Raw genomic sequence first — 27,327 nt, 5'->3', positions numbered from 1 at the left:
AGTATGAGCAAGTGAATATTGGAACGAATGAGAATCCAAAGATGACCAACATTGGAAAATGTTTTTCACACGAAGAAAGGCATAAATTTATTGCATTATTGTATAATTTATTGATGTCTTAGCTTACTCTTATGATGACCTGAAGTCTTTCCATCCTGAAGAACTTTGCCATGACATTCCATTGAAGTTGGGTTTTGCTCATTTTCGTCAAAAGCAAAGGCAGTACAATCCTAAATTTATGATACCATCTTTGCCAAAATTCAGAAAATGATAAAGGCAAGGATAATTTTTCCTATTCATCACTCCACGTGGATAGCTAATATTATGCCCATTTGCAAGAAGAACGATGAGATCCAGATATGTGTTGATTTCTGAAATTTGAATCAAGCATCCTTGAAAGATGATTACCCATTGTCGGTCATGGATCATGTTTTACAAGTTGTCACTGGATCCAAGATGATGTCCATGTTGGACGGATTTTTGGGTTATAATCAAGTGGAGGTTCTTGAGCAAGATCAACATAAGATTGTGTTTGTCATGCCTTGGGGTACTTTTGTATACCACAAGATGCCTTTTGGGTTGATAAATGCAAGTGCAACTTTCCAACATGCAATGGACTTGGCTTTCCAAGAATTTCTTGGTAAGTTCATTGTAGTTTATTTGCATGATCTGAAAATTTACTCTAAGAAGCATCAAGATCATTTCTATCATTTGCAGCAAGTGCTGGAGAAATATCACCAACATGGAATTTCTTTTAATCCCAAGAAATCTGTTTTTGGGGTTACCGAAGGTAAGTTGCTTGGGCATATTGTCTCAAGAAAAGGTATCAAGATTTATGTCGAAAGGGTAAAAGCCATCTGCAATCTTTCCTTACCAGTAAGTAAGACTACTGTGCATTCTTTCTTTGATAAAGTAAACTTCTTGCAAAGGTTCATTCCAGCCACAAAGTTGACATGATGAAAGGGAAATATCTTTTGTAGTGGACTCTTGAAGGAAAGAAAGCCTTCCATGAAATTAAGGAAGCCATGGTGAATGCTCTAGTTTTGGTGTGTCCTGATTACACTAAAGAGTTTATCATTTATAGTTATGCATCTGATCATACCTGTTCGACTATACTGATGCTGAAGAATAATGAGGGTGTTGAATCACTCATTGTGTTCATGAGTTACCTATTGAAGGCTCATGAATTGAAATACTCAGAAATGGAGAAGCATGCCTTTGTCATGGTCAAAGTGGTAAAACATTTTAGATTTTCCATTCTAAGTTCACATGTCATTGCACTTTTTCTTGATGTTGTTGTTAAGTCTATTCTTACGCAACAAGAATTTGGAACTAAAAGAGGTAACTGGGTTGCCAAAATTCAGGAATATGACATGGATATAAAGCCTTCCAAGTTGGTTCACGAAAAAGATTTGTGTCAGCTGATTGATGATTACCCATTGGATAAAGCTTTTACCCAAAGGATAAATTCTTGTGCAAGGGTTAGAGGAATAACCATGGTCAAAGCAATGAATGATTGATGAGACCCTAAGGTTAGATGAGGGTTGAGTTAGGTAAAAAGTCTCCAACCATGTAAAAAGGTTGAGTTAACCATTAATGATTATGTAAGAGACTTAAATGGTTATCTTGTTGAAGACATAAAGCCTTTAATGGTTTTCAAAGACTTTGAGGGTTTGAGAAGTGACTTCCCTTTGTTTAGGGATGTGACAATATTTAGTAGATAGTTTAGGCTAATTTAGAAGGGATTAGAAGAATCTAGAAGGGGTTTAGAGAGGCAAGTGGGAGATGTAGGAGAATGCAAGTAGATGGAGAGTAATTGCTTTATTTCAACAAAATAGAGCAAGTGGGGGATTTAAATAAATTAGATTTATTTATTTGAAGTGAACAATTTAATTAAATGTAAATTTAATTAAAAGGAGAGAAAGGGAATTTAATTAAATAAAGTGATTTATTTAATCGAAGGCTATGAGGGACTTATGTGAATTTAATTAAATAAGTTGAATAACTTATTTAATCAAATAGATGAATGGATGATTTAATTAAATTAGATTTAATTAAATAGAGGAATGAGAATAAAATGAACATTAAATATTCATATAGGAAGTGGTCATTTTTATACGTCTACAGTGACAATGGTTTGTATAAGAAGGGTTTGGATGGGAATTTCTTGTGTTGCATTGACAAGCAACAACAAGTAAGGTTACTTGAATCTTTTCATGATCTTTTTTGTGGAGGACACTTTTCCACACCAATCACAACACACAAAATTTTGCGTGCAAGATACTATTGGCCAACCTTGTTTAAAGATGCATATAGTTGGGTTCGCAAATGCGAACAATGTCAGTAGTTTGTTGGTAAGCCTAAGTTGGCTGCACTTCCTCTCAAGTTGGTGGTAATTAAAGAGTCATTCCAACAGTGGGGATTGGATTTTATTGGACTTGTCAATCCATCATCTAGTGTGGGTCATATGTACATTCTCACTGCAACAGATTACTTCACCAAGTGGGTGGAGGCAATTCCAACAATGCAAGCTAGTTCTGCGATGGTTTGTCAGTTCTTGAAAGAGAACATCGTTTCAAGCTACTTCCCCATTCTTGCTATAAAAGGCTGCACAAATTAGTGATTTTAGTGGAAAATTTGTGGGAACACTTAGCACAACCCAACTTATTATAAACCCAGATCTTCCAAAGTCACAACAATTTGAGATCTTGTTTTGATATTGAAAGGAAGAATAGCTACTCAATCCATTACAAAAGAAAACTCATCTCTAATGCAAGCTATAATGTTAAAAAATATTGCACAAATTGAGGATGAAGAACAAGGTAAATTTGATAAAAGCTATCTTATTTTTCATAAAGGTGGACAATTTTTGTTATACAACTTGCCCATTGAAGATTTGAGGTAGACAATGCAAAGAAAAGGTGAACAATAATTCAAATGGTAATTGGTATTGTAGGAGATATGGTAAGAGTTTCCCTGAATGTGATTACAAATATATACTAAAATTCAAAGTGCAAGACCATACTGCTTTCACTTGGATTACTGGTTTCGAAGAAGCAACAAAAGAAATTATAGGTGTTACAGTTAAGGAATTAAATATTTTGAAGATTGAAGAACAAGATGATGTTAATTTTGGAGAGATTACACAAAATGTCCTTTTCAACAAATACATATTTAAACTTCATTCGAAGGAAGAGACTTCTAATGATGAACAGAGGATTAAGTGCACTGTCATAAAAACATAAAAAATGATTATTCATGTGAAAGCAAAGCTTTACTAGATTCAATTGCTAAGCTCTAAGTTGTGTTGCATTCAATTGCTTGAATGTATATTTTGTTAACAAGGTTTTCAAACATTACAAATAAACTCATTGGTTATGTTTAATTTACTTATCATGATTTCTTTACATTTGATTCAAATAATGTACAATGGCAATGGTTACATTTGGTGTTGTACTTTGTATTAATTTAATGAGTTTTTTTTTTATACAAATGCTTGATTTTTTATTTTATTTGTGCAAACCGTATTCTCTTACTTTTTTTGGGCATATCTAATTCTAATTTTTTTAAACATGTATTGATATCCTACATGGATTATAGACTCTTTTCAGAACCAACTTTTCTTTTATAATTATTTAAAGTAAATTTAAAAAATCATTTACTACATAAGAAGACTCAATAGAATTGTTAAACTTCATTACATTAAATAATTTTCTACCATGGTAATCATAATGTTTATTTCTTATCTCAAAGGCAATGCTACAAAATCTATATTCTTGCAATTTTGCACATGGATATTTATATGTACAATATAAAAAATGTGTTTGTTTTAGTTATGCTGCTTTCCACCAACATAATAAGTATTAAGACTTCACCTACCATTGTATGCTATCATCTTTCCCTTCAAGGGATCTTGGAGATCGCAAAGTGTTATATACAAAGGCATTCAGATATATTTAGTTTTATTACTTTACTTTTCATGTATGTACATGGTTAAATTTATTATATTAAAAATGTAATTTCTATTCAATACTCATCTATCTAATTATCTTCTAATTTGAATCTTCCTTTTCCAATATTGTTGTATGAAAAAATCAATTGCTATAAAACAAAAAAGGGTTTGTCATTCCTCCACTATAATTTCCCAAGTCCAAGCTTCTTCTCTACAATAATGCTCCAAGAATAACATAATTACTTTATGCCAAATTTTTTTTTTTACAACTATGGTGCGACCAAGATTGAATTTTGAATCAGAGCAACAAAGAAGACGATATTAAAGAGAATATCATAGAGAGTATCAAAGAAAATATCAAAGACGAAAATGAGAATAAATTATAGAAGTTGAAAGGGAAGAACAAAGAATAAGACATAATGAAGCTGGAGGACAAAGAAATGCTAAAAGAAGGGCAAAAGTAACAGTACAAAGAAATCCTCCCAATGGTTGGATGAAAATCAACTTTGATGGAGCCTCAAAGGGTAATCTTGGTATTGTGGGATGTGGTGTGGTCCTAAGGGACGAATGAGGAAAATGCAAAATTATTAAATGTATACCTATAAGAAATTAGAAAAATCATGTTGCTGAGGCTATGGCAGCTTATCACAGGATGGCCTTAGCAAAGGAAGCTAACTGCACCAGAGTTTGGTGTGAAGGAGACTCATTGAATATAATCAATTGTTTGAACAAGAAGTTCCTACCTTCTTGGTCAATAAACAATGCTATTAAAGCAGCTATGAAAATAAGTGAGACTTTTGAAATGTGTGTTTTTACACACGTGTACAGGGAAGCAAATTCGTGTGCAGACTGGGCCGCCAACCTGGCTTGTCAAACAAAGGAAATCATTATTGTTAATGGAGAGAGCGATCTTGCATGTGAAGCAAAATCCTTGCTCAATCTGGATCGTATCCAGATGAGGCAACGTGGCACCATCAACCATAATTTCTAAATGCCTCTTCCGCTTATTTTGAAGAAAGTTTACAACGGAGGTGATGTGCATTTATTTAAGTGTCTTTTCAGAATTGCTCGGCACGGATTCAGGGTTGTAATTCAAGGCAACTACAAAAACCAGAGAAGAAGAATCAGGGTTGAGAGAAGGAAATTCAGGGATTGTGATGGAAAAATGGGAGGGAATAAAAAAAAAAGGTTCGAACCTACCTCTTGCTTGGAATGGAATAAGAATAGGGAAGTTTGGGAAATTCTTGAGGAAGGGGGTCTGAGTGTGTTTATGAAGAGGCTTAGTGGGAATGATCCTATGGGTCTTTTTGCTTTCCTCTCACTATCTTTTTCTGGTTCTTCATGTTATGTGTGTTGAGATCCCTTATTGTTTGGATGGGATCAGTTTTTGTTTCTGAAGTGATCAGGCACAGTTTTTTCTAGTTCATTGGCTCTCCTGCTTTGTAAAAGGTTCGGGTTCCTTTCAAAAACCTATTTTTACTTAATCAAAATAGTACAAGAATTAGAAAATCAAAATAGCGATGAACAAAATATAATTAAAAATATTCATCAACAAACATCTGGAGTGATTCCTTATTTTGAAAGAGAAGAAAGAAATCAACTTGACCTACAATCAAGTGGGACATATGATCAGCCATCTAACGCAACTCCAATGGGGATCAATTCAACTATACAAAGAAATGTTAAAAACATACAAAACCAAAATGGAATGCTTGAATCTAATTTCAAATGATTTCAGCTATAATTTCGACATCAATTAGATAGCTTTAGATTGTTAGACATTTGTTCTATTTGTCAAGAATGTTATATATAGGAATCAAAGTATATCGTGTCGCTCAAGGGATTGTATGCACTAGATGTTGACAAGAGAGAGGTATCTATATATTTCAACTTCAAATAATATGGATCCTGGGCTGCAACTAGAGGAGCTTGCAAAACTAACTCAAGTAGAAGAATGTTGATTGCATGTGTCAGCCCAATACTACAAGTTACACATGGAATTGGTGGTCAATATAGATACAAAGGACACATGATAAGTTTCTCACAAAATGTTGAACATGTTTCACAAATTTTTCCACATACAATAGATCATTTGTCAATTATCATTGTTTGAAGAAGGGATCAGTGTGGCATTAATTATAACTTTACAATCAATATTGATTGTGTGTATAAAGAACTTAAGTACAAAGTAGAGAATGGGAAGTTTTACTCTGATGTTAGAATTGATGAAAATGGTTTTAACAATCTATCAAGAACTTGAAGATAGTGCACATGGAATTTGATTCTGATGCAAATGAAATCATATTTGTAGGTCCAATGATGGAGACAAATGAAGGTCAAATTTTTAAAGTCACAATTTCTTTAAAAAAACAAAATTATATATTGCTATAATTATCAAAATGTACAACCAGTGATATATTGGTTTTGTTCATCTATGTTGTGTTAAATATCCAGACAATTGAGAGGGGAGGGGGTGAATCAGTTGACAACAATTTTTTTACATAATTCTTTCATAGATTCAAAATTACCAACAGGATTTGATTAGAATAGATGTAACATGAAAACACACACACAAATTAGATCAAACAAAGAACACCATAGATGACGTGGAAAACCCAAGAAGGGAAAAAGAATGGAGAATGTTAGTTCTCAATTTATAACACTGGTTAAGGTGATTTTTACAAAAAGGTGGCTTACTACCAGAATGTTCACTACGGGAGGGCTCACTACCTAGAAGGGCTCACTATCAAAGGAAGAAGAAAGAAGAAAATAATCCACCACTGAGACATAATCTGCGATACTGAAACTGCTTCCAATGCCCCTCAGCAACAATACATCAACATCAATCAGATTTTTCTTTTCAGTCTCACACATCTTCCATGCATCCATTATATAACATTCATTCAGATCATCCTTTTATTTATGCTAATCTCTAGACAACATAATCTTCTAAGTCGACCAAACAAAGATTTGAAATAGGTCAGCATTAAACATTCCTGTGGTGGAAGGGAATGAGAAGTACACAACACTTCATCAGATAGATCAACATGTTACATCCATCACAAATACTGGACTTGAAACACGACTCATATGCTACACAAATTTTGTTACTCATTCTCCAATTTTGGATTGAACCAAACCCAAAATAGTACTACTCACCTTAGCAAAAATAGGAATGGAACTGAGATACAATTGATCAATACCATATCCAATAAATAGAGAAATTTGGATCACCATCAACATCATCAATCAGCATTGTGGGGTAATTCCCAAAATTAATGGTTGGAACCAAGGATGTAAGCACTACATGCAAGAATTCCCACTATTTTTCCAAGGTTCTCCCCAAGGTAGGGGAACTCTATTTTTAACACGATAGAGATAAACCCGTGGGGTTTGAACCTAGGTTGGAGGCACTACAGACAAGAAGCCCCACTATTTCACCGAAGGGTCATAGTGAGAAGTATGTCAATCAGAAATATTGTGAGAAGTATGTCAGGTTATGAAATTAATGACTGCATGTGTTTTGCTTTGGCATTTGATGTCAAAGGGGGAGAGATATATATGGAAAAACATTATCCTATGGGGAGAGATTATTCATTGAGGGAGAGATATATACTCTTTGCATTTGTATTTTGATTTCTAGTATTGATCTATTCTGGAGATTGTTGGTTTTTGGTTTTTGGCATTCTGTTTTGGCACTTAGATGTTTTTCCATCTTGTGTTGCCATCAATGCCAAAGGGGGAGATTGTTGGTATTATGGATGTGTTGCATTTTTTTTGTCATTGATGTTAACACTTATCCTTTAGGAGATCTTTGGTTATGTTGAACCAACAAATTATGTTCATCGGCAAGTTCAGTGACTTATGCACAGTCACCAGTATATTGTTCACCGGCAGGTTATATTGTACACCAGTACTGAGGATGACTTGTTATCATCTGGAGATCACTTGGTTATGTCAAAGACACGGTTTGGACACTTGGTTTTGGTATTTTGGTTATTGGTCTAATCGAGTTGACATATTTGTTGTTACCGGCAAATTGGTCTAGGTTATGGACTGGCATGCATTATCTATTCCAGATCAGCACGACACATTATGGAGATGATTTAATTAATTGGATATTTTTGTAAATGTATTGAGCCGACATGATGCATCGCATCTTGACTTATTTGTAATTGGTTTAATTGTAATATTCTTAGTAAGTCGACCTACACATTTGGTCTTAGGTTTTGGTATATATGTAAGAGCTCATTTGTGAGATGGATATACCAAAGAGAATATTGTAAGTAAGGTTATGGTATTGTAACATGGTATGTGCAAATATTGAAGATCATATGAACAGACAATAGAAAAGGTTCAAGGAAGGTTTGAAGGTGATTATCAAAGCTTAACTGGTACTGAATCCAGCATTGGAGATGCTACTTTAAGCAGTACATTATCATTGGATTTAACCATCCAATTGTAGTCAGTGTGACTCCTAGTTTGTGATTGAGCAGTGAGCTCTAGGCGGTTGGCCTTTCTGCATGTGCAAACCCCATTTGTATACACATACTATCTGCAGTAGTATCATCTGATTGTGGGTAAGATTTTCCACCGTGGTTTTTCCCCTTACATGGTTTCCATGTACAAATCTTTGTGTTATGTGTTGTGAATGTTGTTTCTCTTTCTGTGTTATGCATCGAGTTTCACCGGTATTAATATTAACTGCTAATCTGTCAATCAACATTAAGTTTGGTTTACCGGTATTAAGTATCAAGTTTGATTAAGTTATATTTGGGTTGAAATTAATTGACAACTGATTCACCCACCCCCTCTCAGTTGCCTCTGAGTCCTAACACATGTTACATCCATCACAAATACCAGACCTGAAACATGACTCATATGCTACACAAATTTCATTACTCATTCTCCAATTTTGGATCGAACCAGACCCAAAATAGTACTACTCACCTTAGTAAAAATAGGAATGGAACCGAGATACAATTGATCAATACCATATCCAATAAATAGAGAAATTTGGATCACCATCAACATGATCAATCAGCATTGTGGGGTAATTCCCAAAATTAATGGTTGGAACCAAGGATGTAAGCACTACATGCAAGAATTCCCACTATTTTTCCAAGGTTCTCCCCAAGGTAGGGGTGCTCTATTTTTAACACAATAGAGATGAACCCATGGGGTTTGAACCTAGGTTGGAGGCACTACAGACACGAAGCCCGACCATTTCACCAAAGGGTCATCAACTAAATTTATTATTTTATTAAATATATTTTTTATATTAATTTGAAATAAAATCTAGTAAATATTTTATTGATTTTTATTTATATAGAGAGAGTAATATAAGGAAAAGTTTAAATATCTAATTTGAGAACTCTTATTATAACAGGTTGACTAGATTAAAGTTATTTAAACCATTTTAATTTAACTTAATATAATATAACTAAATTTAATTCAATTTAATTGAATGATTTATTTAATTTATTTTATTTTAATTTGAAATAAAATCTACTAAACATTTGATTTATTTCTATATATATATAAAGAGTAATATAATGAAATTTAAATATTAAATTTGAGAAACTCTTATTATAACTACAATTTTACCAGACTAAGTACAACCATTGATTTCTAATACTACACATTCAGACCACCTATTTAATTTAATTTATTTTAATTGTTTAATTACATGCATTAATAAGCGAATATAGTCAAATAAAAATTAAATGTTAAACTAATTCTAACTTATTACTATACTACATATGCAATTTATTTTAATTTAAGTTATTTAATTTGTTTTAATGTAGGTTATTTCATTTTATTTTAATGTAAGTTATTTAATTTAATTTTAATTAATTTAAATTGTTTAATTTAATTTCTTATTTTATTTAATTTTAGTTACTTTAATTTGAAATAAAATCTAGTAAATATTTTATTGATTTCTATCTATATAGAGAGAGTAATATAATAGAAATTTTAAATATTTAATTTGACAAGTCTTAAAATGAAAATTAATAAAAAAAAAATTATTTAAGCAATAGTAAAACTAATTATAATTATGATAGGCGTCCATTTTAATCACAGGCGTATGGAACTTTTATATTATTAAAATGCATGAGAATAACTAAAATAATATTTTTTGTATTAATAATAAGGATTTCAAAAAGTCACAATTATACAAGAACGAGTCCAAGCCTCATAGAGGCAACAAAAAGAGAGTATGAGGCATGGCCTCTAGGCAAGAAATCAAGAGATAGTAACCAGAATATACATGACAAAAAAGGGGCCAGCAACAAAATTAATACAGCTTATAGTAGGATGCCATCAATGGCATCAACCCAGGTTGTCCACCCCTTTTCCCCTTCAATCCAGACAACCTTCTTCCTTTCCTGTATCTGTCTCAGCATAGCCATCACCTCTTTTTTGGTATTCTTGTTCTTTCTGACTTCTTGGTTCATTTTGTTTAGGGTCTTCTCAAAAGCTTTAATGTTCTCCATGTTCCTCCTCCACTCGTAACCATGTTGCATCTCATATATGAAAAAAGTGGCGTGACCGGTCTTCAGGAAACTCCTAAGCTTGTCCTTATCAATCAGCATCATGATACGGACCTGCAAAAGGATTTTAAAATATGTGAGTTTACAGAAAAACTCAGTAAGGGACCGGGGGTTGTCCTGATACCTTTCCTCGTTCCTACACTTCCAGAGCTGCCAAAGGATGTTAGAAGATAAAATATACCAAAAAAGATTAGTATCCTTTTTAATCCCATAAATATGACCAGTTACAATATTCATAATAGTGTAATCAAGTGGATAAGATATATCAAACATTTGCCAGATCCTTCTTGCAAAAGTACAATCGAAAAAAATATGCCTACTGGTTTCAGGCATCTTACAGATGTTGCAGTAATCAGTTTTAGCTTCCAAGTTTCTGACAGGGAGTCTGTTCAGCAACAGCAGCCATCTAAAATATTTGATTTTTGGTTCAATGGGTCCTTTCCAAAGGTGATTGAGGAGTTTCTTCCAGGAGCAGCTATCAAGGGAGGTATACCAGAGAGCATTAATATGATCAATAATGGATTCGTTGTGATTAATAACATTATATATGTTTTTTGCCTTAAGTTTGCTAAAGATGCTACCACCAGGCCACTTGCACTGAAGGACTCTATTGGAATCCACATCGCAAGTCACAGGGAGATCTTTGGTGGCTTTGACAATCATATTGTAGGTTTTTTTTTGCGAGTCAGGAATGTTGAATTTAATTTTAAGTTCATTCCAGGGTATAAGTTGATTATGCTCAAATAAGTCAACCAATTGGGAAATCCCTTTTTTATTCCAAATTTTAGCAGAGCAACCTTGTGAGAGGGCTAAGGGCTTACCAGAGAGTTGCAAATTCCACCATATAGATCTTTCACCATACAGAGTTTGACTATCATGGAAGTCCTTGTTGTACACAAACTTTCTAACTTGTTCCCAAACTTTCCAAATGGAACAAAAGACAGCAGAGCCATGGACCTTAATGGGAAAGTTCCCCATGATAAGATCAGAGAGGGGCAGGCCTTTCCAAGTTTTAGCATGTTTAGGGAAACCCAATTCAATGTTGTTTCTAATGAGGATTTTCCATGGGGAATCACCCTCCATAGAGTGGAAGATCCACTTGGCGGCAAGAGAAACCCCCTGAGTTCTAAGATCTTTCAAGCCCAACCCCCCAAGTAAGCTGTCCGTATGGCACCATTGCCACTTAACAGCATGAAGTTTTTTCGATCCTCTGCCATCGGACCATAAGAAGTTCCTAATAGCCTTTTGGATCTCTAAGATCTGGTAGTTGTTAAACATCCAGGCCGAAGAGTAATATATGTTATAAGATGAGAGAATCTTTTGGCAAACCTGTACTCTGCCAGCAAGAGAAAGGGACCGGTTATGCCATTTATTGAGTTTGATGTTAATTTTGTCCTTGATCCAATTCCACATGGCCTTAAGAGAGGGGTCAACAGAAAAAGGAATACCAAGATACCGAACAACCAAATGGGGACCTCCCCATTGATAATGGAACCTATTGCTCCAGTCAGGAGGGGTCTCATCCCACCCAAGGCAAACAGATTTCGAGTAGGAGATCTTTGCTCCGGATATACTGCAGAAAGTTTTAAGTTTGCATTGGAGAGCTTCAAAATTACTGTCACGGGCCTCAAAGAAAACAGTGGTGTCGTCAGCAAACTGACTGGTGATGAGCTCCTCATTATTAGGGAGCTGGATACCTCTAACAGCAGGGGACATAGAGTGATCTTTGAGAATATAGTGGAAAGCTTCGGAGGAGATCACGAAGAGGGCAGGGGCTAAAGGGCAGCCCTGTCTGATGGATCTCCCAAGCGGGAAAGCATCAGACAAGGATCCGTTGATATCAATCTGGGCAAAGACATCATTCATCATCATTTTAACAAGATTACAAAATCTGGTGGGAAAACCAAAAGCTTCGAGAGTCATGGAGATGAAATTTCATTCTACACGATCGTAGGCCTTCTCGAAGTCTAACAGTAACATGGCACAATTTTGCTGGGAGCGCTTTGCCCAATTCATAGCCTCCCAACTAGTTATAACATTTTCTAAAATGTATCTTCCCTTAATGAATCCAGTCTGCGTTGAACTAATAATCTTAGGGAGAATATCCTGAAGCCTAAGTGCAAGGATTTTGGCTAAGATTTTATAGGACACATTAAGAAGAGTAATCAGTCTCCAATTTTTAATAAGAGCTTTATCTCCCTCTTTGGGGATAAGTTTGATGATACCCCTATTCATGTTTCTTCCTAAGGAACCTCTTTCTAATGCATTAGAATAAACTTTAAGAAGTTCATGACAGATCCATCCAATGTTGGTTTTATAGAATTCAGCAAGCAAGCCATCGGGCCCGGGGGCCTTGTCTTTTTGGAGGGAGAGGATTGCCTTCTTGATTTCTCCCAAGGTGATCTCGGTAGAAAGGATAACAGCATCATGATCAATGATCTTTTTAGGAATAATGGAGAGACATTGGTTTCTAATGTTATTAGCTTCCACAGAATCCTCAGAAGTAAAGAGATTCTGGTAGTATTTCGCAAAGGCTTCCTTTATCAAATCAGGGTTGGTGATGTCCTGATTATCAATGACAATTCTATCAATAGATTCATTAGTCTGTTTATGCTTCAAAAGATTGAAGAATAATTTGGAACCCCTGTCACCGAACTGCAGCCAATTAGCTCGAGATCTAATTTTTGCACCACGGGCTTTGGCCTGAAGATGTCGGCTAAGAGCATTCTTAGCATAAATGACCTGGGCAGTAAGATTATAGTCAGAGGGGTTGGCTTGAATGTGAGATTCAGCAACCTGAAGATTAGCAGAGAGGGTCTTCTCAATGCGTCTATAGTCTTTGGCTCTTTTCTGGCCAATGGTTTTAAGGAAATTTTGCCAAGTAGTAACATTTAGGTCCCATTTTTCAATATTATTAAGGTGAGGAAAATGACTTTTATTAATCAGACTAATGATATGAACAGCAGCTAAGACATCCTCATCTTCCAGTAGACTAGTATTTAATATGAATTTAGAATCAGAAGCCCTACAGTGAGTCGGGGAGTTGTTAAAAATAAATCTGGTTTTTATGGGGTGGTGATCAGAAAGAATGGTAGATGTGGCAAGAACAGTGTTACCCCATTTATCTGGGAGGATAGAGAAAAGATTCTTGTTGGCATAAAACCTATCTAACCTCGAATAGATTCTGTTAGCCCCTTGCTGGAAATTGCACCATGTGTGCCAAATTCCAGAAGAGAGGTCCTTATTTCCAGCAAGGGGATCATATAGACGTTTGTTAATTTTCATTCTATCCCAATGAAGTTTTTCTCCATCCTTCCAGGTAAAAGGGAGTCCTCCTTCCTTATCAGCCTGTGATTCGATCATATTAAAATCCCCCCCCACAATCCAAGGTAAGTCAGGAAGGTTATCAATCCAGTCCCAAAGGGTTATCCTTTCTTTCCAGTCATTTGAAGCATAAACAGAGCATATACCAAAACTGTTATTATTATACTTAATAGTAACCCAGACAGCACGATTGCATGGTGATACTCCATGATCAATAATGCAAGAACTCCATTTAGGATGAACAAGAAGAGCAACCCCTCCTTTTCCTCTAGTGTGAAGAGTGTGAAATTTAACAGCATCCTTCCAAATATAGGCCAGATTATTATAAAGGGTGAAATCCACTGCTTTGATCTCTTGGAGCATCAAGAAGTCCAGGCTAATTTGGGAGTCAATGTTTTTTTTTATAACAAATTTCTTATCCGGGGACTCTAGGCCCCTTATATTCCATGAAACGCAATTCATTGAGAAACAATGTTCAGGGGAAGGTCCTGTATAGCCGCTCCTTGGATGGGAGTCACATTATTTGGGGAGGAATCCTCTTTCTTTTTATTACCAGAGTTTTTATTTTTTGACCCCACAGGTCTTCCCCTTCTTTTCGAGATGGGAAGATCATCCATACCATCATACTCATAATCCGACTCAAACAGTGTCTGCTTGTCTTCTTCCATGGCCTGCTTGGTGCTACAAGAGACCATAGTGGGATTACATGCAGGTATAACTTCAATAATACAATCATTTTCTATTTCTTTAAGAGCTTTACGTGAGTCAGATGTCTTAGAATTAGTGCAAGTTTTATCAGTAGGATCGCACTTTTGAGGGAAAACAGAGACGGGGCTGTTTAAACAGGGGGGAGCTTGCGGGGATGAAACATCTTTGTTTTTGTTAACTTTTCTTCTCCTTTTCTTGGTAATGGTTAGGAATCCATCCGAGTTACCCGCAGCTGTTTCAGTGTTATGCAATGACAGAGTATCAGAACAATTGGGGATCTGTGGAGGGGCAGAGGCTGCGAAAAGGGGTGTGAAATGGAGGTTATTTTGAGCATTTTGGGTGTCTGGCCGAGGTGTTTGAGTATCGGAAGCAGTATGGACAGGAGGAGCTTGTGGGGTGTTATCACTAGTGGTTTTATCAGAGGTAGTAACCGATTTCTTTTTAATAATTGGACAGTCTTTACGTCTGTGACCTTCTCTTCGGCATAGAAAGTAGGCATTCAACCCACCAACTATTTCAATAGGGCATGTTATCCTTTCGTCAGCTATATTCACATTTAGGGCTTCTGGTATATCAATTCCCGGTTTAATAGCTATGAGCATGCGAGCATCAAGATGGGGAACCAACCTCACAGTATCATCCATTCGGATGACTCTACCCAGGGGTTCCAAGAGCTGCGGAATAAATCTCCATAGGAAGGGGGGGATATGTTTAACCAAGACCCACCTAGGGGCGGAGAGGGCGATGATTTCTTCATGAATGGCTTCGGGTGACCACGCCAGAGCGCGGAAGGAGGTGGAACCAACATTCCAATATTGTTTTTTTAGAACTTCGGCCTGTGATTCCTGTGAAACAAAAAAGATTACATACAGACCTCGCTGAATTTGTCTGCAAAACGATATGTGAAAACCTAGTTTCAAACTCCAGTAATTGTGAAGCCAGTCATCGAGGAATTTGCGAGGAGGACATTTATCTAACTCCACAGCAGAGAAGAAAATTGCACAATTTCTAAGCCTATTCTTTTCGTTCAATATTTCAACTAACATTTCTGGATTAGGCATAACAGAGAATGGGTTATTAGAAACCCCAGGGCCCTTACCGGAGTTGGGCGCTCCATCAGGTGTCGAGGATATAAACTTAGCACTAGCGTCAACCGCCACTCCAACCTTCGACACTGCCTCTGCGAATGTTTTTGGTCTGTTAATGGAGGTATTATCAGGTTTTGGAGGGCTGGGCAGAGAGCCATTAATGCCATCCAATGGGCATTCATGGTTGCCCAGTGGTGAAATGGGTACGGAAGCGGGTGAGCCATCGAGGGGAGGACAGTTATTTAATGCCATTCTAATTAAAGGCGAAGTTGGAGTAAACACACCTGGCCTGACATCGCCGGAAACCGCCGTCGTCTTCCCACCGTCGCCTGCCACCTTGTCGCCACGTAACGCACAGAACGAATAACGATTGATGCAGAGAAACATCGAAAACGCATACCTTTTCTTAAGTTTTTTTTTAAATCAACTAAAATAATATTGTTAATTTATATATTTTTATTATAAATATATTTATTTATTTATTTAATATTAATTTTAAAAAATAAATAAATGTAGATTCTAAATAATTTGTTAAATAAAACTAATTAGAAATTATAGCTTAAAGTAAAATTACATGTGCATGGTGTTGATTCATTGCATTTTTTCACTATTAAAATATTACAAACTCAAAAATAATTGTTTAAAGTATAATGTTTGTGCATGGTGTTGAAACATATCATTCATTCACAAAAAAATATTACAGAGTAGCACAAACATTACATTACTTCACTAATAAAATATTACACATATAAAAATAAATTGTTTAAAGTATAACTGTGTGTACATTAATTTACTTCACTAATAAAATATTACAAATCTAAAACAAAAAACAAAAAAAACTTGATCTATAAATAGTTGTCAAAAAGTAAAAGTGGAGTGTAAAAGAGTTGCAAACAATTATCAACTATAAATTGAGGACGGCGGCTATTCTAGCTCCAAAACAGATCTTTCATAGAACGTGTTACTGATAGGTTAGTCAATCGCAACCGTTAACTACAAAATCGATCGACGGTGTAAAACACATGACTAATGTCTTTTTGAAACCAGAATAGACACGTCCTAAATTGAGGAGGTGGGTTCAGGGTTCATCCAGCTTGGATTTGACAGCTTCTGATAAACACTAGACGGTTGATTTCTTCTCTTTTGCTGTTTTCTGTTTGCATAGTTTTAAAATTAATGCAAATGTTGACAGTTTTTATGGTACATATTTTGCAGATGGTGGACGGCCTTGAAGCGAAAAGGTTTGAAGCAGAGCTGGAGGATCTGGTTACCTTTGTAGGTCTATGGAAAATTGGTATTTTTTATACTGCGTCATCCATCGCTTTGATTTTGGCTCTGCCCTTTGCAACCCACGGGTACGAGAAACACCCAGAGAAAAGCTTTTCTTTTAACATATTTATGTATGGATATTTAGTGGGTCTATTAGCTTTGTGCATATTTATCCCCATCCTTACGAGTAGGATCACCTTGAACTTCCGTACCAAGAACCTTATCTTGTTCTGGAAGGTGCTTCTTTCTATTGTAACGCTCATCTTTCTTTTCAGTTTCTTAGCAGGAGTTGATTTGGTAGTGCCGTCTGAACACAAATTTGTTGCAGTTTGTGTATGTTCAGGTTTAGGGGCGTCTCTTCTTCTTTTTCATACCGTTTCACTCGGCTCACTGTCTTGCTTCTCTTCTTCTCATGTTTAATTGTCAAACACATCATTCTAAATATAGACCCTTACCTTTTTAAAGTTTCAACTATAATTACTCATACAGATGTGACTAAATTTCTCAGTAGATTTCTATTTAATCAAGAGCAGATTTCTCGTTTTCATCTAAAATTGATTGCAAATCTAGATATTGATTGAAAAGAAAAGGTTTGAAGTAGAAGTGACAAAATAAAAGAAATAATTTTTTATAATTAGTTTCAAATTTTGGCAATGGGTAGGTGTTCATTAAGATTGATTGTATAGATTATAGTAATAAAATGGTGTATGTGCATGAATGCATCTGTGTGTCTTGCTTCTTATGCAAATTTGAAAATAGCTATGGAAAGAATTAGAAAAAGTGGCAATGTGCCACAAGGTGTCTCTTACTTCATATGCAAATTTGACTTCACATGATAGAATAGCTATAGAGGAATTAGTTCTGGTTGTTGGAAAATTTATCCTTTAGTTGGGATGAGTGAGTAGGGTGAATGGGGCAAACGAAAACGCTCTCCTTGGGAACGCACTCCTCTGGACAAACTAAACCCTGAAGTAAAACACCCCTGAACTTATCCACAACTGTGAGAGTACAGTTTGGCCCATGATGCATTTCAATTCAGAATAAACACACATTTCTCATAAAATTTCAGAATCCGCATGTACATGAGTTTGGCTTCTGCAAATGCCAAATCAAAATACAAACCCTACACAAAATTTCCTATTCCTAACCAGAAACAAAACCAGATCGATACAGAAATCTCAATAAATGACCGCCGGTCCAACATGTTGCACAGAGCGGCGCGATGGAGTAGGCGCTGCTAAAAAATGGCTCCAACGCCTGGGAAGAGATCCATCCGCCACCATTTCATCCATTATCTTGGCAATAAACAGAGCATACTCCTGCAGTATCTCCGCCATCACTGCAAACATAGTCATCCTCACGAATCAGATTTTTTTCGGGTTCTGTATCTCTCAAAGATTTTGCTTTCACTCAAAAACGAAACTTTAGGGTTTTGATAGCTCATATTTAAGCAATAGCAGAACGCTGGTTTTTTCGTAAACGGTGGATTCCGTGCCACTTGTTTCGCGTGCCTCTTAAGAATTCATTAATTTTATTTTAGAATGCAAATTTTTAATTTTTATAAAATAATATTCTTTTTATTAATTTTTATTTAATATGAAAATATGGTTATATTTTTTTTATCTTAAACAATAAATGAATATTCTTTTAATTAATTCTAATCATATTAAAATATTATTAGAGGTACTTTTTATTTTAAACAAAAAGTTAATATGTTTACTTTATTTTTAAATAAAGTAAAATATTTATTTTATTTTATTTAATCATATTTGTTCTTATTCATTTAAAATTGTGAAATATAAATTATAAAATATAATTTAAAATACAATTTAATATAAATATAAAATAAAAAATTAAATGTAAATATTAAATATATATAAAAAAGTTCAACAAAAATAAATTTAGTTTAATATAAATATAATATATTTTAATTTAATTTAAAACATTTAATAGTCATGTTGATCACGATCCTCCATTACAATATCATCAAGTCTTGTAAACTACACAATTTAGTTAATAAATTAATTTGAAAAGTAATCATTAAAAATTGTTCGAAAATAATTTTATAATTTTATTACCATCTCAACTTGCCTTACATCCATTGTTCTTGGTATCTGGTTAAGATCAATATAATGTGGTACATTTTTTATCATTAAATATAATTGTATTTACATTAAAGTTTATAGCTTCTACAAAAAGATCTTCTTACTCTTATTATAATCATTTTCCCTCCTAGATATTGAATGTATTAATAACATTTACAAACATACACTATGATTATGAATGTAAGTAGACATCAAAAAATTAAGTCATTTCTATTCGTGAAGTAATCTTAGCAAGACATAGAATAATACAAACGTTGAATAAATTAATAATTAATAATAAAACAATTCAACTATGAACCTCAATATAATGTCATTATGTTTAATTAGGCCAATGAGCCAATTTTGTACATATACTATATAAGTCAAGAAGTACAATATGCAAATGATCTCTCTATCTTGAATCTATAAGGTACTACTTCCATGATCCATTTGTTGAATGGGAATGTAATTGAACTTACACATTAAAATAATTCCCCTCCTTTCCAAGCATTAATCTAGCATTAATTACTTAATATGCTATCAAAAGCTAAAATTGTATTAACTTATATTCATTGTTCATAATAGCGTTGATCACGATTCCCCATCACAATGCCATCAAAACCTGTATATTACACAATCTAGTTAATAAATTAATTTAAAAAGAAAACATTCAAAATTGTTAGAAATCATTTCATAACATTTTTTACCATCTCCAGCTTGCATTACATCCACTGTTGTTGGTGACTCATTAAGATCAATAGAAAATGATAAGTTCCTATGTTGTTCAACATGTTGATCATCTAAAGTTGGAACAACATTTGCATATAAGAAATCAACAAAGTTAATGCATTAAGAGAATAATACATGGTATAATTAATATAAATAATGCATTGAGTGAAATAGTATATAAGATACTTTATATAAATAATTTGTCTTAATTACCTGGAATGGTTTGTTGAAATTTCTGAGTAGGGATAACACCGAGCATTGACGATTGTGTTCCACAAATTGTATCTGCTATTTATTCGATAAAGTATGCGAAAAATGGTTAGAAATAGCATTTTGCTGATCACATAAAGATGAAGTGATGTGCATTTAATAAATCAACATAGCTAATGCATTAGGTGAAATAGTTCATAATATACTTAATATAAAAATATTAACTTTCTTATTTACCTGGAATGGTTTGTTGAAATTCCTTAGCAGGGATAACATTGAGCATCGATGGTTGAGATCCACAAATTGTGTTTTCTATTTATTTGATTGAGTAAACAAAAAAGATTAGAAATAGTTATAAATAGAATTTTATTGATCATCTAAAGTTGAAATGATGTATGCATTTAATAAATCAACATGGATAATGCATTTAAGTGAAATAATACAAGTATGTACTTAACATATAATATTGATATTTTTTATTACCTGGAATAGTTTGTTGAAATTTTTGAGCAGAAATAACATCAAGCATTGATGGTTGACTTCCACAAATTGGACTTGCTATTTATTTGATTAAGTATGGAAAAATGGTTAGAAATAACAACTATAAAATATTCAATTTGACAAATGAACAATTTAATTGTTGGAAAATTACCATCTATAATTTGCATTTCATCTATTGTTGTTTGGTTTAGATCAATAGAGAAGGGAAATTGACGTCGTCGAATATTCTTTTGATTGTCCAAACCTACAATGACATATTCTTAACATGTCAAATAAGAGCACAAATTTTCACTATATAAAATACTAAAATAATTTTGAATAAGTATACTCACTATTTTGTTTCTTGATGAGAAGCCTTTCTTCTTCTATTGCTATTCCAGAACGTTTGAAAGACTTTTTCTTCTTTTGCTTTCTACTACTTATAGTGGGGAACTGGAATTCTTCATGCTTCGCAACTCTTTCATTCAAATCTTGACGAATGGCATTTCGTCTTTGATGAATAAATTTACGTTTACACAATTTGCTTGGGCTAAACCAGGGTGCCTTTCGTTGCATGGGCATGTCCTCAAAGCCAGGGATTGATGTAAATTTTGAAGCAGATGCAAGAGATGCTTGGAGATCTTTTCTAAATCGTTCAACACTTTGACTAAAAAAATGTTTTTCACTTTCTCCGCTTGGCAAATTTTGGAGTAGTGAATTTAAATAGTCAACAGAATTTTGAAAGTTGTCATCGGAAGAATCAGATGATTTTGAGCCATCTATAATGGAAAAAAATATTAATCAAGTAAAAAATATTTTAAAAATCTTAATATTTCACTACTAAAAAGGTGATATTGAAATTTACCTATTCTTTGGTCATCCCCAATCACATATTGATCTTCATTTGGAATATAGCCATCTAAATTGAAATTAGAATTAGTTGATTTTAAGAAAAATTAAATTAAATTAATATTTTACTATAAAGTTATATCAAAATTACCAGTGGTATTATTGTCAACACCAAAACTCTCTTGACATCTTCATCAATAGCAACAACCAATGGAGTAACACCATCTGTAACTAAATAAGATTTATTTAGTTAGTTTTAAGATAAATAAATAAAAACTATAGACACAAAACATGAATGTTAAATGACACTTACCAATAATTTGATCTTGCTGAATTGTTTGGCTTCTCTTTAGGAAATCTAAAATCTTCAACCCATGCTTGCATGTTACCAGTGGTATTATTGTCAACACCAAAACTCTCTTGACATCTTCATCAATAGCAACAACCAATGGAGTAACACCATCTGTAATTAAATAAGATTTATTTAGTTAGTTTTAAGAAAAATAAATAAAAACTATAGACACAAAACATGAATGTTAAATGACACTTACCAATAATTTGATCTTGCTGAATTGTTTGGCTTCTCTTTAGGAAATCTAAAATCTTCAACACATGCTTGCATGTGTTTCCCCTTTTTGCCCATGGACAATCACACACATATAAATGTGGTCCAAATTTTCTCACAAGGTACCATTTCATTGGAACAGATTGACTTCTTACCTTGTATGTGTTAGGAAGATCATATATACAACAATCTATATCCGGTATTATTTTTGACCTCTCTAAAGTAGTTATGTAATACCTTTCTTTTTTGAAGTTTGTTAAAAACCCAGATAACTGTAGATATCTTTTGTTTTTGTAAAATGGTTCTACCCTATGAAGAAGTGTATGTATAAGTCAATCCATCCTCCGTGTACATTTTTTAGCACGATCATTTAGATAATGACTTTTGATGTGAAAGTGGTATGATTCTACTGAAGCATTGGTTTCATGGTTTGAGTGACAAAAGTTTCTAAATTTTTTTGCCCACATTGTTGTACAAACATAATGTTCTCTTAGTAAGAAAAAAATAACTAAAATAACATAAACACATAGAAACAAAAAATGAAGAATTAGAGAAACTTACCAACACGACTTTCATCATTGCACCAAGTTTTCTGAAAGTATTCAATAAATTTACTCTCTTCTTTGAATTCCTCCATGAATTTGTTTATCATTTGAGCAGTAATGTTTTCATCATCACTCATTGCATACATTATGTCACCTAATTTATCAAACATGCTTGTACCAACATCTTTATTGCTAGCATACCTAGATTATAAAAAAACATGTCAACTTGTTGGTTCAAACATATAATTCTAAAAATATTGTAATTAAAGATCAACTTACCTGTACACATTTTTCAGCCATGCTCTGTGTACATGCCAGATGCATAAAAGTACTCGACATTTAAAGGATAGCCTACAAGTTTCATTATAAATCACGATAAGTCACGTCGTAACAAATTCTTGTAAACTAATAAAAATGCATTAAAATGAGTTCATTTTTAAATATAAAAACTAAATCCAATAAGAACCTGATGGCTTCAATTTCAGCAGTTGCATCATCTGTCATGAATGCATTGACATGCCAATCTTCTTTACTTTGTCTCCCTCATTTATAAACTTCTATTAGCCATTCATATATATCCTCAACTTTATTTCTTGATGATATGGCCCATGCAATAGGTACACCAGCCTCTTGTTCATCAAAAACAAGCAAGCTATATAATTGATACTGTACATTAATAAAGCATTCATGAATTAATATTTGCAAAATAAAGAATAAATTGAAAAAATTAAATTTAGAGTTGACATTGTTTCACTTACACCATATTTATTTGTTGAGAATGTTGAATCCATTGCAATAATTGAGTTATGTGAATGCTTCAGCATCATTTCTCGTATCCATGGTGTTTGGATTCCAATGATAAATGAAACATTTTCTGCAGTGTTTGGTGTTTTGTAGTAGAAGAAGTTATCTTTCTCCTCTACATGTCGTAAACTAACACTTTTTGCATCATCTTCATTCTTTTGGGATCTAATTGAGCGTACTCTTTTCCATGCATTTAACACATCTTTTCTTAATAAACATGCATCCCTCTTATTCATCAACTGAGTCAATCGATGATCTAAGTAATGTTGTTCACATATTGTGTCAATTCCCACACGCATCAGCAATAAAGATTCAATATAAGACTTGCATTCATTTGACAACCTTGGTGCAAAATGACTCCTTGGATCACCAAAAGGTCCTCCTTTCCATGGCAAAACTCACCATTAGCATCGCAATGGGTAAACTCATTATATCTAATTATTGCAACTTGTGGTCTACCATACATGACTCTTACATGAAAGTGGCATTGACAACCTCTTTTTTGGATAAACCTTATTTTCCTTTCTATGTTTCAGGTTTATTTTTATTATCTTCAGGGCCATATGCACACCAATACCTATTTATAGAGACACAACATATTATTTAAATCAATAAAAAAAATTAAATAAAAAAAATGACATGCTTATTAGTTATAGTAAATCAAGGCAAACCTTGAATATATCTTTGTAGTATGGTTGGTAGGGTTTGTTGAGTTGTACTCTTTATGAAACTTGCATACAAATTCTGTCTCTATACTATCTAATAAACCTTCTCCTTTGACAAATTGAGGGAGTCTTTCAAGAGGTATTGCAGCACATAAGTCCATCACACGATTACCATCTCCAATAGGTGCCCATTCAAGGTCCTCACTTGAGAAGTAATTTCCTTGGTTGTGAATGTCTTGCACAAGTAGTTCAATAAGTGATTCTCATTTATTCTTTCTACCCATCCTAAATAAATATAGGAACAACAAATTGTTATTTGTCCAATTATTGCACCTATAAAAATACAATAAATCTAACATTGTCATACATAAATATTATATGTTTGCTTGCTTGATATTATCAACATATATCAAAGCATCTAGCCAATATTCCAACATATGGGTGGTGATACATAAGTATTATATGGTTTTTTTATTCATCTTTTTGATAATTTAATTGTCACTCCTTTTGATACCAACATGCCAGCATTTCAAAAACTACCACATATACATTTTAAGTTTTCTTCCATCATGTTTCTTCTTGTTAGAAAAGATTTAGGTCACTCATCTTAAGAGAAATAATCTAAGAGTAGTATGTCAGAAATCTTAAAATTACATAGGATGATGTATGCAATTTCTGAATTTGATTGTTTTTTATTAAAAAATCTTGCATATAATCGAATTCAAAAACTGTATACATTATTGTCATGAATTGTGAAAATCTAATAAAATTACATAAAATGAGTTTATTCTTTACATTTTTTATTTATTTTACATTTCAAAAAATAATGTAATGAATCATCTTAAGAAAAATAATGTAAGAATTATTTGTTAAGAGTTGGAGTGCAACTTGTCTAACAAGTAATCTAATGGCTCCTTACATAACAAATTAAAACCACTAATTTAAACAAAGTTGGACAGAGGGCCTATTCTTTGCACATTGGATGTTGATAAACACTCATCACAGACATTTTCTTTTCACAAAACCAATGTTTTGGGAAAGTACATGTGAGGAGATATTGCAGAGTTACAGATATATTGTAGTAAATTACAAATTCTTCAGGTTAATCCTATATGATGTCTGCTGATAAAATCATATGTGACTAGTACCAAAATCAGCTCTTGCTAAAATCAAGCACTGCAAGGTAATTTGTTTGCATAGAGTGCTTTCCTCAAAATATGTTTTAGGGCAAAAGTTTTAAATTTTAACAAACATAAAGCTTGATAGCACTCTGTTCTCTATATTTTTTTACTAGTTTTCTATTTTCAAATTGTAAATCAAAGAATTAGTTACATAACTCTGTTCTCTGTATTTTTCTACTAGTTTTCTGTTTTCAAATTGTAAATCAAAGAATTTCCTGTATATTTGATAGATCACATATGAAAATAATTGCCTCCAACAATGCAGTGAATAAAAAATAGTAAAATATCTTTTTTTATTTCACAATTTTTTTTACTTTTTCCATGCTCATGAGATTTTAATAACAAAATTTGTTTATATAGAAAAAGAGGAACTGTGCATTGCCTTCAACAACGCAGTGAATAAAAAATAGTAAAATAATTTTTTTAACTTCACAATTTTTTTTCCATGCTCATGAGATTGTAATAACAAAATTTGTTTTTATAGAAAAAGAGGAACTGTGCACCTCACTTTTGAAACAATACTGCCTGAAATCCTCAAATATGACCAACAATCTCCAGCAAACTAAAACAAGGAAAAAAAAAATGTTAATATAACAATTCACTGTTTTTTGTTCTTTACAAATATAATTTATATAACAATTAAACCATATTTCAAAATCTGAATCAGCCAAAAAAATGGCGATTATGATTTATAATAAAACTTATACCTTGAAACCAAAATTTCTGATTTATTACTGTTGTTGCTGGATGACTTCAAAGCCAATGTATCATGAAATAAAAAAACAAATCAGCACCATAATTTGAAGATGCAGAACATTGATCATGGCGGAAAAGAAAGAAAATGAAAATATGTGCAGAAAAATTAGAATGCATGTAACTTTTTTCTAAGACCAGTTAACTGAGCGTTGATACGAGTTAAGTTGGTGGATGAAAAATGAAAAAGTGGAGTCAAAGTGGAGTCATGGAGTTGGTAATATTAGTTCTACGAGTAGTATTATTAATTATTCTACGAGCAGTATTATTAATTATTTTTTGTACAACAATCAAATCATAACGTAGATGTATGCAATGCATGGCATGGCGGTGCAACCTAGGGGCTGGGTAGACGGTGCCCAAGTGAACGATGGGGTTTTTTATTCATTTTTTTTCGTATGTCGACCATTCAGAAGGGTATGTGTTCTTCAACATTGAGAAATTGTATATCATGGAACCCAAAAAGATATATTAGCTTCAAAAGAGGGGAAAGCTCAACAGATTGATAAATATAAAGCGACATACAAGACACTTGTTCGTGGAGGTGAGCTTAGCATCTCAATTTCTGGTCAGTGATTGAGTGGCCTTCCCACCATGGCTAAAAACGTATCTCTAAAACTGCATATTAAGTGTTACAACTTAAGAGCTCAATATTATTATAATCATTCCTCCTCCTCACTCGAATGAATGTTAAAGCCATGTTCATCGTAGTATTTGTTGCTTGTGGAATTGTATGAATTCATCTAACTATTTAAATAGAATTTTTGTGAATGAAAAGAGGTGTCTTGGTGACGATGCTTAGTTTCTCCACCAGTAAAGTGTGCAAAGTTGTTTAAAAGTATCAACCCATCACAACCTACTGACAGTGCCTTGGCACATGTCCTATTGTAAAGCATCAAACTGATCTATCGGTTGACAGGACTCGAATGCAAGACTATCAAAATAATAAATGCAACCAAACTATTAGTTCTCATGGCTGATAATAGGTTGTGATGGGTTGATACTTTTAATGAAACTTTTAATTAATCATCCATGCAAGTTGTGTCATGTTATCTCCAACATGTAGACGATGTAGATCACCATCATACCAAAAACATTACCGGTTAGGTGATTTTTTCACCAGTCCTTAAACCCTAGCAAAAACTCAACAGAAATCAGAAACATGCCTTTTGGTAGTCAAAATAAGATGTGGTTTTGATCAGATACACATTATAATGATACAAACTCACATTACAAACTGCAATCCTCCAATTATCACCAATCATTAGAACCAAACAAAACATCTCCATGTTTACCAGTTAAAGTCCTAATTCCCAATTTTATGTATTTGTATTGGTAAACCCTTTTGGGTAGATTAAAAACACTTAGATGACAAAATAAACATCAGAAAACATCAGTTAACACCAGCTAACACCAATTAACACTAGTTGCCATCAATGACAACACAAATAATTGATCAAGTCATCTAATCATACAATCTCAATCTCTTTATCACAAATAGTCCTTTACCGGTTCAGTCATAATTATCCAACTGCATCATCTCATCTACATCAGTTATCCCAGTCAT

The sequence above is a fragment of the Cryptomeria japonica genome, chromosome 2, assembly GCF_030272615.1.
Source record: "Cryptomeria japonica chromosome 2, Sugi_1.0, whole genome shotgun sequence".
NCBI lineage: Eukaryota > Viridiplantae > Streptophyta > Pinopsida > Cupressales > Cupressaceae > Cryptomeria > Cryptomeria japonica.
Note: the sequence above shows the minus strand (reverse complement) of the source record.